This window comes from Labeo rohita, chromosome 25, assembly GCF_022985175.1.
Source record: "Labeo rohita strain BAU-BD-2019 chromosome 25, IGBB_LRoh.1.0, whole genome shotgun sequence".
Lineage (NCBI taxonomy): Eukaryota > Metazoa > Chordata > Actinopteri > Cypriniformes > Cyprinidae > Labeo > Labeo rohita.
The window spans coordinates 27,305,238-27,318,610 of record NC_066893.1 but is presented as its reverse complement, the minus strand read 5'-3'; the positions used below and the strand labels follow the sequence as shown (position 1 = coordinate 27,318,610).

Sequence of the window (13,373 nt, the reverse complement as noted above, 5' to 3'; positions counted from 1 at the left end):
TCCAAAGAAAACTTAAAATTGGTTGAAGTACCCCATTTGAAGCCCACTGTCAAGCCCATGACATGTGCACATGGAACATTTTTCTCTTAAAATTGTTCAAGTGTTACATTTTGGTTATAAGATGAAAACAAATACCATGCAAACTGTTTTCTCGTTGTTTCAGTCAAACATCTGTAGTTATTTCTGATGTGCATCTCATCAGTTGTGACATTTTGTTTTCAGTAAATGTCTGATTGAAATGCTTTTTGGGGATTTGTTGTCTTTGTGAATGATTTGCTCAAACATATTCTGCCGTTTCTCTCATTCATTGGATTTTCTACAGTAAAGTCTCACACAAGTGCAGGGAAAACTGGGGTCTGCTGTGACTGCTGGGGTCACAATCTGGGCTTTTGCATTCACAGCTGTCAGAAACATGAGCCGTGAGTCTTTACATATATGTCATTTCAGTTTTGTTCAATGGGGGCGACACTCTCAGTGGGGTTTATGAAAGTGTTATTTCCACTGCCTGATGTGAAGATGCTAATATTAGGATTTACTATGGCATGTTTGCATTTAATGAATGAAACTTTAAAGACTGTGATCTGTTTCACTTTTATTATGGTGGTTTTTCCATATGTTTGTGTGCTCATTGGTTCAGTTTTTGTCATTTTAGGGTTGGTGGTGAGTTTTCTCAAGGTATTTTTAGAAAACTTGGTCAGTTCTTTCCTGTTTGATGTGGTATTACTCATTGACTTATTAATAGTCATTCGTCAAAGGCTGACTGCATCAGATTAAGCCACAAATGGCAACTAACATACAGTATGACAGATTATTATTTATGTATTTTAGTTCTAATTGTTGCTATACTCTTTATCTCTGGATGAAGACAACTTCTGCACCAATTCAGCTCTCCTGGAATTAATTCAGATCATGTTTCTGTTGTGATTTCTCACATTTGTTCTCATCTGAAGATTTAACTGTATGTAAATATTAAACAGCAGTATGAAATGTTGTTCAAATATGTATGACCTGTTGTTATAACAGCTGCAGTGTTATTAGATTTTTTACATTTTTGAGCCAAATCTCAAAACTGTCAGTTTATTTTTGGAACCACTACAAAAGTGTTATGTTTTGTTGTCCTTTCGTATGACACCCCTAAATTGTATTTTTTAATTAAAATTTGATGTCGGTGTCGAGAAACTTCAGTTGAAAAAGTTGAGGGCAGAATCAAATGTACAAGAACAGCCACATTTGAATTCAGATTATTTTAATGTGACCATAAAAAATAACAAGTGCACATGCAGTTTCTTAAAAATTACAACGTTCACGCCAGTATAGAACTTGCTTCAGTGTCACAGTTCTGATTCTTTATTTTCCAGATTCAGGGCCATTAAAATGGTGTAAAGTCCAAGAGAAGAGAGAATCTCTGCTGTATCCTCATCAGAAGCTTTCTGGACTCTTTTATCAGTAATGCTGGATAAAACAAGAACGAACCAAGCAAGTATTCTGTAAATACCTTACACAAACATCACTAAAATCAGAATAACTGAAGCAATAAACACACAACCACTCGAATGACCATGTTCTTCATAATGGGCTCTAATTTGAACCTTGCAATTGTGATCATGATTATTAACATAATTATTGTGAGCGGCACTCCAAACAAAGCAGTGAGCACAATTGCACACAACACCATGAGTTCAGCACTTACTGCACAAAACAGAAATAACAGGAGTAATTCTTGGACAGTCAGTTTTTGGGGCTCGAATGATAAATTTATGAATTCATAAGCTCCAATTGTGACTCCAAAAGCAGCACAACATGCTGTGAAAACATCAGAAAACGTCCTTATGCTAGCAGTTGATCCAAGGGTTACTCCTAAACCGACTGTAAATTTAAAAAAAAAGTCATCTTTTTCTTTGTATCATTTGACTTGCACACTGGTAAATAGTTTAAAGAGGCAGCCGCAACTGTGGAGCACAGAGCCAAATTTAGTGAAAAAGCAATATGTGAATTTAGAGCGTTTCTTAGAGATGACATAAATGTGACGAGTGCAGCCTAAAGTTGCCGCAAAAATGAACATTTTATCCGTCTGTCCAGTTGCCAGAACAACTGCAATCAGTAAAATGATCAGACTCAATCCGGCCATTCCTAAAGTGTCACGCACTGCAGATGAGACCTGATTTTCTCCAAGAAACATATCTATTTCACTTAGTCTTTTTAAAAGCGCCAGTCTTTCTACCTGTAACTGTTGTGTCAATACTGAGTAAAATCTTTGATCATTGAACCAAACTAACTTGTCTATTTCTGCTACGAGAGCTGCAGCTTGAACAGGTTTTGGTTCAGAGTCTCTTATGATGTGAAATCTTCCTCCACATGCGTTGATCATTTCTCTGGATGCTCCTGTGAAATGTTCCTGGTGATTTTGATGCAGAAGAAAAATGCAGTACTGCAGGACTTCTGCTCCCAGCAGCTCCTGGGCTCGTTTCACAATATCACACTGTTTTGATTGCTGATCTTCCAGATTCAGGACCATTAAAACGGTGTGAGGTCCAGGAGACAAAAGAAGCAGCGCTGTTGTGAAGGTCTGTCTCGCTGTGTCGTCCTCACAGAGGTTTGGTCCAATGACCAGCATCATTCTACGACCCTCATCTGTAATTACTGGAGTCTTTACAATCTCTCTGTCCTCCTGTCCACCATCTGTCCTTCCTGACAGAAGATCTGCAACACTGAATCTGGACTGACCTCTGATTCCCACTATCAGGATCCTCACTTCATCATCACGAGAAGCTAAAAGAGAAAATTAAACTTTCATACAAAGAAAGAAATGGGGTAAGAAAGGTATATTCTTTGAAAACAAGATTATTTTATGCAATTTTGCTAATCATTTTTTTTTGTAAGGAGTTTTAGAAATTTGTACTGTAAAAAGCATACTAGAAGTTAAGTAAGTCGTACAAGTTTGCAATAACATCAGGGTGAGTGAATGAAGTTTTGGGTTAACAGTAATGAGCAGGTACCTTCTGCTTGTACAGGTATGGTGTGAAATACCAGAATCAGCATAAAGAGCCAGTTGGGTTTTATCTTGGTTAATTTCATCATACAACCTAGAGTGTACAATCAAATGAATCTTTAAGTAGCTTTAAATGACTCAAATTGCCCAGTGTCACGCTCAGACGAAGCACACGAACAACGACGTAAATAAACGAAAGGCATTTAATAAATCCAACAGGGAACACAGGAGACACAGGAACACAGGGTAGTAACATTAACGTCCAACAAAGCAAGAGGGGAAACACACGCTATATATACACACAGACTGATTACAGACACAGGTGTTGACAATGAGGGAGAAACCAAAATACACAGAACTGCAGGGGAGATGATGGGAGAAACCAACTAGAAAGTCCAGGGGTGTGACATTACCTCCCCTTCCCGGAAGGCGCGTCCTCGCGCCGACAAACAGGGACAACAAGATGTACAAAGTCTTAGGAGGGGGCTTCGGTGGAGGACGGACTCCCGGGAGGAGGGCAAAAGATGGAGTCCAGGGTGATGACGGGATATTCCATGGAGGTGATGATGGAGGGAGGAGCCAAGGAGGTGACAGGAGGGGGCTGGAGCAGGAAGAGCCAGGTGAGACCCAGACCACAGCCATGATGGAGCCCCACGGTGGAGCCGATGGAGGGAGGAGCCATGGTGGAGGAAAGGCTAACGACTCCATGGGGCCGACCGACAGAGGCGGAGCAGGTGGTGGTAGAGCCCGAGGCGGAGACGGAGAGCCGATGATCCTGGACGATCCCGAGGATCCGGAGGGCCCAGGCGGAGCCCAAGGCTCTGGCGACCGAGGCGGAGGCGGAGATCCGGAGGTCCGCGGCGGAGCCGGAGCGACAGAGGACCGAGGCTGTGCCCGCGGGAGGGAGGAGGTCCACAGAGCCGGAGGGACGGAGCGACGAGGCGCAGCCGGAGGAGTGGAGTCCAGAGGTGAAGGTGGGGCGACGACTGACCAGGGCGGAACCGGAGGGACGATGGAGCCCTGTGGAGCTGGTGGACCGACGGGCGACGGTGGAGACGAGGGAGCTGAGAGACGTGGTGGAGCCGCAGGGTCGGAGGGCCGAGGTGGAGTCCAGGACTCAGAGGCTGGAGGCGAAGATGAGGGATCCTCCAGCCATGACACCGATGGAGACTGGCAGACCTGCGGCGAACCCACCGCACAGATGGTGGGCTGAGGGTGAGCAGATGGGCTGCCAGGAGACAGCGGTGGCAGGACTGAGGCCGCAGAAACAATAGACAGAGGGAGGGTGGGTGGGAAATCCAGGCAGTCAGGTAATTTAGATGGTGGAAGGAGAGCGGGCATGTCTTCATATATATCTTCAAAGACACTAGTCAAATTTTGTTCCAGAAAAAATTGTCCCAGATCCAGGCGTTGCTCACCCTCAGCGGTGGTGCAGTGGGCGGTGCTGTCCTCAGCACCCTCACGCCCATCAGGAACGTCCACCGTCGCAGGCTCTGTGGCCGGCTCTCGCACCTGGTCAGACGCAAATTCCTCCAGCTCCGTGGCGATCGCTCGCTCTGTCGCTCCGATGGGCGATGGCTCCTGGGTCGTGCTGGTAGCGTGGGATCCGTCTGCGGTGGGCTCGGGCTCGTGCTCCGCGTGTCGGGGTGGTGGTTGGCTGGGTTCTGGGTCCGGAGTGGCACTAGCGAGACTCTCCAAGGAGCAGGCGGGGAACGAGGGTTTGTTTCTCGCCAGTGTCCACTCCACAAATGCGGCGAAATCCGCTCGAGGGCCGTCCTCGGACTCGACTTCTCAAATGTTTTTACTTACGGTCAGTTTATTTAGAAACGCTGTAAGTGTAGTTCTGTCCTGTCTCCTGCTTTGCTCAGACATCTATGTCCAACAAGGGTTTAGATGTTCCATTAGATACTAAACCAGTGTGACAGGGTTTTTATGGGCAAAGGTTTTGACATTTTTAAAGAAGACCTATTGTGCATTTTTTTCATGTTTAACGTTCTTTAGTGCATATTGTTGCTTTGAGCATGAAAAAGGTCTGCAAAGTTCAGTGCAAAAAGATTGCTGTAAATTTTACAGTAACTTACTGGCAGATGGATGGACGTGCAGTACTATAATGGCTTTACTGTATTTCATTTACAGTATTATTACTAGTGATCGACCGATATTGATTTTGTATTACCGATACCGATTATTTGCATAATTATGTGCCCGATAACCGATATGCAGAACCGATATTTATTTACTGTTATAAAGTAAATCAGTGACTGAGTAAATTAAGTCCATAGTTCACTTTGGTTTTTCCTCCTGTAAGTCATCTTAAAAAATGTTGAAAATTAGCATATAACAAAAAAATATAACAAACAAAACATCATATTTTATTGTATTTCTCAACTGGTATGTTATATCAGAATTACTAATATTGTTTTCGTCTTTCTATTCTGAAATGCCTGCTGACAGCGCGGTTTATCTATGCATTTACATAGAAGTATACTCAAATTGTGATCGCTGGCAAAGATAATAAATCATTTCCATAGGGTTGTATATATTTAGAAGTGTATTCGAAAAATAATGGTTATATAGTAAATGTTAATATAATTGAGGGTGTTTTAAACTTTTGTTAAAAGTTACATGCGGTGGCTATCAGAGCATCAACCCGGTGAGTGAACGTAGAGCCCTGCATTTCAAGTAATAATTTTGAGCTTTCTATAGGTATATTTATCATGTCTGTGCGGTTTGTATTTGCTGAGTTTCGGTTTATTTTTGTGAAGCGCTCCTGTTGATATAACAGAAAGCGCATAATGATTGTTTTATAAAAGCACCGTTTGCAACGTTTTGTTGATATTGTGAATACACACAAATAAAAGTAGACCCTTTACAGTTCCGAATGTTTTACTCTACCTTTATGAGCAAAAATGACGGAATAATTAAATTGTTTCCACTGAAAGAAATGTGATTAGTGATCGCGCTGGCGCCTCCGTGTCCTGTAAGCAGCTTTAGCTTCCATTTTCCACACAAACCACTGGGTATGTGCCTAATAGCGCACATTTATCCAAGTTTAACATTGAACTAACTTTGCTTTATACTTTAACTCTTTTAGGCCTATATATATAGATTTTATTTAAGGCAAAGATTATTAAGTGAGTGAGTTCGAGCTTTCTTACGACGGTTTAAGCTTATGTGTGACTTCATAAGACTAATGAACATACAGCAGAGAGAGAATTAAATTCAGCGTTTTCATTTCCAACATGTGCTCATTCATGGCTGTATATTATTTATTTCAGGCAAAGTTATGTTTATTGGGACAGAACTTGAATTAATTTACGTGACTGTAAGTTCGTCTCTATTTCTTAGAGCCAAGCTGCATAAACTAATTACATCAGGCATTTCTGTATCACATCTAATATGAGCATTAATGCCTGTTATATTAAATAAAGTTGACTAATTACAGCAAAGCAAGAAAGTAGGCTATGCTTTACCTTTGCACGCCGTTGTTGTCGGGTCTCCCCTCAGGCGCGCTATATGTGCGCAATTCTCAAAACAACCACAAGATGGTGCCGTTTATCGGTGAACCCGATATTACAAAACAGATAACCTATTATGGTAAAATGCTTAAATATCGGGGGAAAATATCGGTAAATCGATATATCGGTCGATCTCTAATTTTTACCATATTTTCAATTACAATATCAGTTTTAATAAATTCAGAGTGTATTTTCATTTAGTGTACACATTTTTTTTTACCTGTAAAAACAATCCAACTGTGGTACAGCACTGTAATTCAAGATTTTTTTTTTTGGCATTTGTTGACCCAAAGAATGTAATTGTTTAAATTAATTAATTCAATTTCGTTTGTGCGTTAAAATTAAAAGAGTTGTGTTGACAGAATTAAAAGAAGTAATTCTTCAAATTTACACAGCTCAGTTAATTAAAATGAATGCAACAGAGTTGTGTTGCTTCTGCAGTACCGCACATCGGTCAGTAGGTGGAGTAAAATCTGCACATGCGCAGTTGGAAAACACCACAAGAAGGAACGAAGCACAGGTGAGCACAAGATCACTCTTCAGCTCATTTAGATCGGGGCCATTTTATGAGAATCAAAGACGGAGAATTACACTGCAAAACGACAACGTGTTTTCCTCTAGTGAACAGACAGGTGAGATTTTCACTTTTTATGCATTTATATTGAGACTATAACAACATTTGAATCATTACTCACTTGTAATGCTGCGTTGTGTATGGTATTGTCACGAAGTTGCCATATGCCTCCTGTCTTCTTTCACATTATAGTTAGATACATTTTTGTTTTATGCATTTATGTGAAATTTTATACTTGTTGAACTTTTATATACATTACATCATCCAAAATAAATGTAAATGACATTAAATTGCTAGTAATGAATGGTTACTCCATTTTAACTGATAGTTTTGTGCTTGTACAGCAGTTTTATCACCTTCTAATGTCAGTTTTAATAACTTAATTAATAATCTTAAAAGGTGGTGTTGGCACATTGTTATTGTGCAAAAAAAAAAAAAAAAAAAAAAAAAAAAAAAAAACACATGGCAATAAGCATATTTGACATTTAATTAAGATGACATCTAGCTGTTTAATGTAAGCTTGTTTGTTTGGTCATCTAACACGTTTTAACTTAAGTTTAGTAGTTTGCAGTTTTTCATATTTTGTTATTATTCTTTTGTGACTCCCATTCTTTTTCTCCCTTACAGAGTTTTGAAACTTGAAGGCCTGTAGAGTCCTGTATGTGGCTGTGCAGAGATTATGGATCGTCTCAGGCCTCCAGATCAAAGCTTTTAAAGCACTTCAGGTTGGTACATGGACATTATGGCCGTAAACACAAATATCCATGTGCATATTCTAACTGTCCATGCACTTTTAAAACCTGGAATGCACTGCGGTCCCACTTATCCACATCACATGGCAGTGAGCAGCTACCTCAAAATTCTAGCCAAACTACAGTGATAAATTGTCATGTTTGTGCTGTTACTGACATTCCTTCAGTAAATGATTAGTGAATTCAAGAACAGATGGCCAGCACTCTTTACTGAGCGAGAGGTATGTCTTTAATGTCATGTCAGCTGATTAATTGCTTGGATGTTGTTATAGTTCTAAACTATGATTTGAAGTACTTTAGATGTAATTCAGGTTTGTTCATTTATAGTAAATGTGTATTATCTGTGAGTGCTGGTAAAGGAAGTGTATGATGATGTCCTGTCAAAAATTGATCAGCTCCCTGATGGAATTCAGCAGGATTACAACAATTCCTTTGGTGTCCAAATTCATGGGTCAGCTTGATCATTTCTCCTCTCAGCTCCTCAAAAATTTCAAAAAGAAAGGAGGAGTAGCTGCACAGAAGATCACAGACATCCTGTCAGTTTTGGATCAGGTATGTTCTATAAATTCTTCATCAATTCTCATAATTCATAATAGGTCAAACTAATATTTTATCCAAATATGATTATTTTGTTATTTTTAACTCATCCTTCATTCAATCTTTTTTATACTAAAATTATGGATTAAAAGTTAAAGGTGAATTTTCATTCTAAAGCTCCAAATATCATGATTTTTTTCTTTTGAAGGATCACCTTCTGCCTCTGTTATACTTTAACAGAGTTATTTTTGCAACTACAATTAGAACAGCTCAGATGTTCAAGATAATTGTGTATCCCATGCAGTGCTTCTGATTTGGGACCACTTGACTTTCGTGAAATAAAGCAGTGGGATAATTTGCGTAATTCTACTTAAATTTAAGATGTACAGCAAAAAGTACTAATTCTCATTTCATTTTGATTAGAGCATCACCATTGAAAAAAGCATGAATGCATCCTGAAAGCCTTAGTGGTCTACCTAAATGAAGATCCTTCAAACATAGTGAAGTACATGGTAAGCTACTTACAGTTGTTGTTTTTTTTTAAGAAACTTTTCATATTTTTCTCTAAAACCAGTTCCTATTTTTACCTTTGATCTATTGGTAATTGTTTTATTTTGTACTTAATATTTGTACTTGTCTTTTGTTATTTTTAGGACACTGAACATGATGAAGCCCAAATTTTGATGAGCAAAACCACTCTCAGAATCTATGCCATCAAATGTGAAGGGGCAGATGTTGCAGACCCATACGAAGATGTTGGTGTCATCATCGAAGGCATTTAAGTATTTGAAAACTTGGACAATGTAGCTAATGCTTGTTCCATGATGGTTGGTCTAATTTATGCATTAAACTTGGCTTACCCCCAGGATCTGAGATATACTTTTGAAATGTTTCAAAAGTTTTTAATGGAACTCGATGCCAACAAGCTGTTAAACAAAGTCCAGGTCTTAAAAAATAAACTCCTTTCATAGGCACTGTAACTTGAAACGAGGTTGTTAGCTGATTTTTCAAGAAGGTGTACTTTATACCGTTAAAGAAGGCTGTTAATTTTTTCCAAGTATAAAAAGCATTTTTGTCAATCCTTTCATTTAAAGGCTGCATGCTTTTATTTTACTTTATACTTTTATTAGTATTATAATACTATTTTGTTAAGACAGCATGTAGATTTTGAAAACATTTTATTGTTGAAAAAACAATAGAAAGTGTTCACTGTAAAACATTGTAAAAATGTTATTTAATAAACAATGAAACTGAAACTTTTTTCCTATCTCATTTTTAACATAACAATATTAAGTTTAGAGTAATTGAACTTAATTAACTAAATAGATTAATACAAAACAACGAATGTTACATTGATTGAACTAAACAAAATTACATGTTCCCTGAAATAAATATTCTTTCTTAAAGGCAACTTAAGTTACGTGGAACCTGTTGACATAAAAAAGTTAAGTAATCCCAACGTATCATTTTTTTGAGTGTAAAATAAAATCTTACTCCAGCAAAAGTAAAAAAAAATAAAAGTACAAAAGTACTCCATTTTTGATGTACTTAAGTAAAAAAGTATTGCTAGACAGATTTGTTTTTTGTTGCAATTTTATATAGGCTACTTAATTTAATTTTATATTAGCATATGGTTTTTTTTATAATCCTACTGCTCAAAATACCTTGGATTTTCCCAAAATAACCACTATATGGAGTCAATACATATTTTTGTTGTTGATATGGACTACGTTGATGAGAGTGATGTAGTAATGTTCACTCTGAAGCTTACACTGCGATGTACCTGAGAGAAAACAGATTTGACCATCTAATTTTAACCTGTAAAAAAAAAGTTTTAAAACTTGTTGTTTTGAGGACGGCTTGTTCCTGCTTCGACCAAAGCGCACGCACAGCGGAGCGCTCGCGCCTCAGACAAAGTTCAAATGAGTTGTTCAAATGAACTTTTGCCGCTGCGCTCTGAAGGGCTGCACTGTTCCCAGCGCAGCGCTTTCCGCATTCGGTGTGAAAGCCGCTGTTGCGATTTAGCTCAAAACGGAAATGTATATAAATTACAATTGTGATTACTTACAATTATTTATATCAGCTGCCAGTAGTAACTGTAGCAGGATTAATTTTCCATCAACTAATCTGTTTGTCCAGCGAACATTCAGTATAAATTTTATATCAACTCTAAGAAATGATATTTTCTTGGCCACAGTAAATAACTTTCTTAAAGTACCATTGCATTAGAGCATGTAGCTTGAATCGGTATCATACACTGTAAAAAATAAAAAACACAATTTGTTGAGTCAGCTTAAAATAATTTGTTACCTGGCTGCCTTGAAATTTTAAGTTCAGTCAACTAAAATAAGTTTAGTCAACTTGAAATGTTAAGTTGTACTAAGTAACAACTTAGATAGTGTCTGCTAAACTTAACAGATGGGTAAGTAACCCAGCTGCCTTAAAATTTTAAGTTGATTCAACTCAAATATCTAAGTTGTCACTTAGTATAATTTAACATTTCAAGTTGAATAAACTTTTTTTGAGTTGACTGAACTTAAAATTTTAAGGCAGCCAGGTTACAAATTATTTTAAGTTGACTCAACAAATTGTTTTTTACAGTGTAAAGGGACATTAATTTCGCAAGGCAGAATCAGAATCAAAACTCATGTAATTTGTGCACAAGAGCTTAACAAAGGACTGACACATAACTAATCTAAACAAACAAACATTAAATCACTCATACATGGGGGAAGGGTCAGTGAGAAGCAATTAGAGAGACAAGAGAATGTAGCTATGAAAAGAGTCAGTTAACCACCTGAGTGAAACCATCAGTGCTGTCTACAGCTTAAACTAAACCTCTGTTTTGTTTAGTTAAATGTACAATACTTGCATTGCCTTGGTCGTTGAACAAGTGTCCGAATGCAGTCTTGGGTGAAAGTCTTGATGGTTTGGAGCAGTGGTGGTTTTGGAATCGCGATCACGTTCTTCTGGGTCAGAAGAGTACTGAACTCCAAAGATGTTCTGATTCGATGGTGACTGGGAGTTTCTTCCCAGGTGAAAAGTGAAGAAGAACCAAGAGCTGAGAGGGACCCAGCTGAAGTCCTGTGATCTTTGGGGAATGGAAAGACAAGGCCGCAAGGCCTGGTGAACGCTTAGGGAAGTCCTGCAGAGTTCTAGCTCAATTTCTTAGGTTCTAAAAGATCCACTGACTGACTGAGGTGAGTCATGAAGATGAATTCATGTCTGGCTCTTTGTGGTAAAGAGCCACAGCTCTGTATGTTGGGCACAGCTCTGCCGGGCACGCCCTGTGCCAGCTCAGGCTCCCTGTGGGTTCATCCACATGGGCAGCAATCAGAAAATGTTGCAGACGAAGAAGAGAGTGAAGAGAAAGAGAAGAAACTCTTGGGATGCATTTATTAAAGTCTCTGGAAGCTACACCTCCAGGAGGTCCGAGAGCCAATAGCGATTTTCACCTTTGGAGGGAAAGTTTACAACTATATGCCATCTTTTAGATGATCAAAATACGAATTCAAAGAGACCAAACATGGCATAGGTGGTTTATACGACTAGTCATCTATCATAACGCATGCATAAAACAGTAGAAAGGCAAATACAAATACAACAGACAAAAACTAAAATACAATGCAGTAATACTGTACACAGTTACCTGGGCTATATGTGATAGGAAGGTCAAAGAAAGGTTTGTCTGAGAATGAATAAGAAAGACTCTATTTCTATAGGCATTGTGTCTTTCCTATGGGCAAATGTGCATTCCTTTGGGCAATACAACCTGTTATCAGATGGTCGTCCTGGCAACTGAGCCCTTTGTTAGTTGCTTTGGGGGGGGGTTGTCTCCAGAGCTCCAGCATATAGCTGGCTTGTTGGGTTTAAAGACTATTTGATAAATGTAACAAATAACTGTATGTCTGATTGGTCCAGATGCTGCACCGCCTTAATTCATTATACAGTGTTGAAGTTTACAACATAGAGGTGTGCCCGGTTCGCTTACATATGCAAATTGCGAGCACTTTTCATGGTAGACCGTGCTAACTTGTCGATCAGCCACTTCAGCCGTTTCATTGTCAGACTCAGTCTCGAATTGGTATGTTAAAATCGATGCCATCCTTTCTATGTATTGTCAATCAGTTTTGGCAATGGCCATTTTGTTCTCTGACACGCTGTACGTGGTAGACCAATTATAAAGGACTGCGCCATCTGACCAATCACATCAGTGAGGGCTCACGGAAAGGAGGGGTTTAGAGAGACTGATTCTTCGAACTTTAGAAACTGATTCTGATTCTTCGAACTTCATTTAGAAATGGGGTAAAATTAAATCTATTTTTGGAGAAAACTAAAGTGTTTTTTGACCTTGCATACATGTAAACTTGTTTTGGGAGTCTGTTAAAACAATATTAGCAACCTTTACAATGGCATAATAGGAGCACTTTAATGAATATAGTTTGAATATCAATTATATTTAGCTGTGCCGCACATGCAGCAGGGGGCCAGAAAAGTTTCAGTAACATACTGATTGACTAAGAAACTGAATTCTGTTGATGAAAATGATTTTGTTTTCTTTAAAAACAGGTTGATATTGTTTGTATCAAAATTAAACTTTCTTTCTCTTTCGATATGTTCAAAATTAAATAGAAATGCTTTATTAACTACCATTTCTGTCCTTTAGTGTGACATAATGTCCTATGGTGTGACACACATAAAAGCCACAGATTTGTTTTTATCTCAAAATATCTTAAAAAACAGCTGAGTATTGCAATAGGGGAGATACTGTATAAATATCACTCATCTTAAAATGGTTTAATTTTCAGCAGTTTTGAACAAACAACAGCAAAGTTTGTCTTCTTGTCAAAGTTTGTCTTGAAATTGTCCACTACATAAATATATGCATTTCTTCATCAAAAATTGTTTACAAAATAATAATTTTCACTGCCTACTTGTCAACTACCCATATATATGTATATATAGGATTTTATCTTTTTATGCAAAATTATGCAAAAATGTGA

At 38.4% G+C, this 13,373-nt stretch overlaps 1 long non-coding RNA gene across 1 annotated transcript; it reads left to right on the top strand.

Annotated features, from left to right (window-relative positions):
* The first annotated feature begins 8,044 nt into the window (after positions 1-8,044).
* On the top strand, positions 8,045-9,535 carry LOC127156679 (uncharacterized). Its single transcript, XR_007825767.1, has 3 exons — positions 8,045-8,385; positions 8,794-8,882; positions 9,024-9,535. It is a non-coding gene; the product is annotated as an uncharacterized LOC127156679 (long non-coding RNA).
* The last annotated feature ends 3,838 nt before the right edge of the window (positions 9,536-13,373 follow it).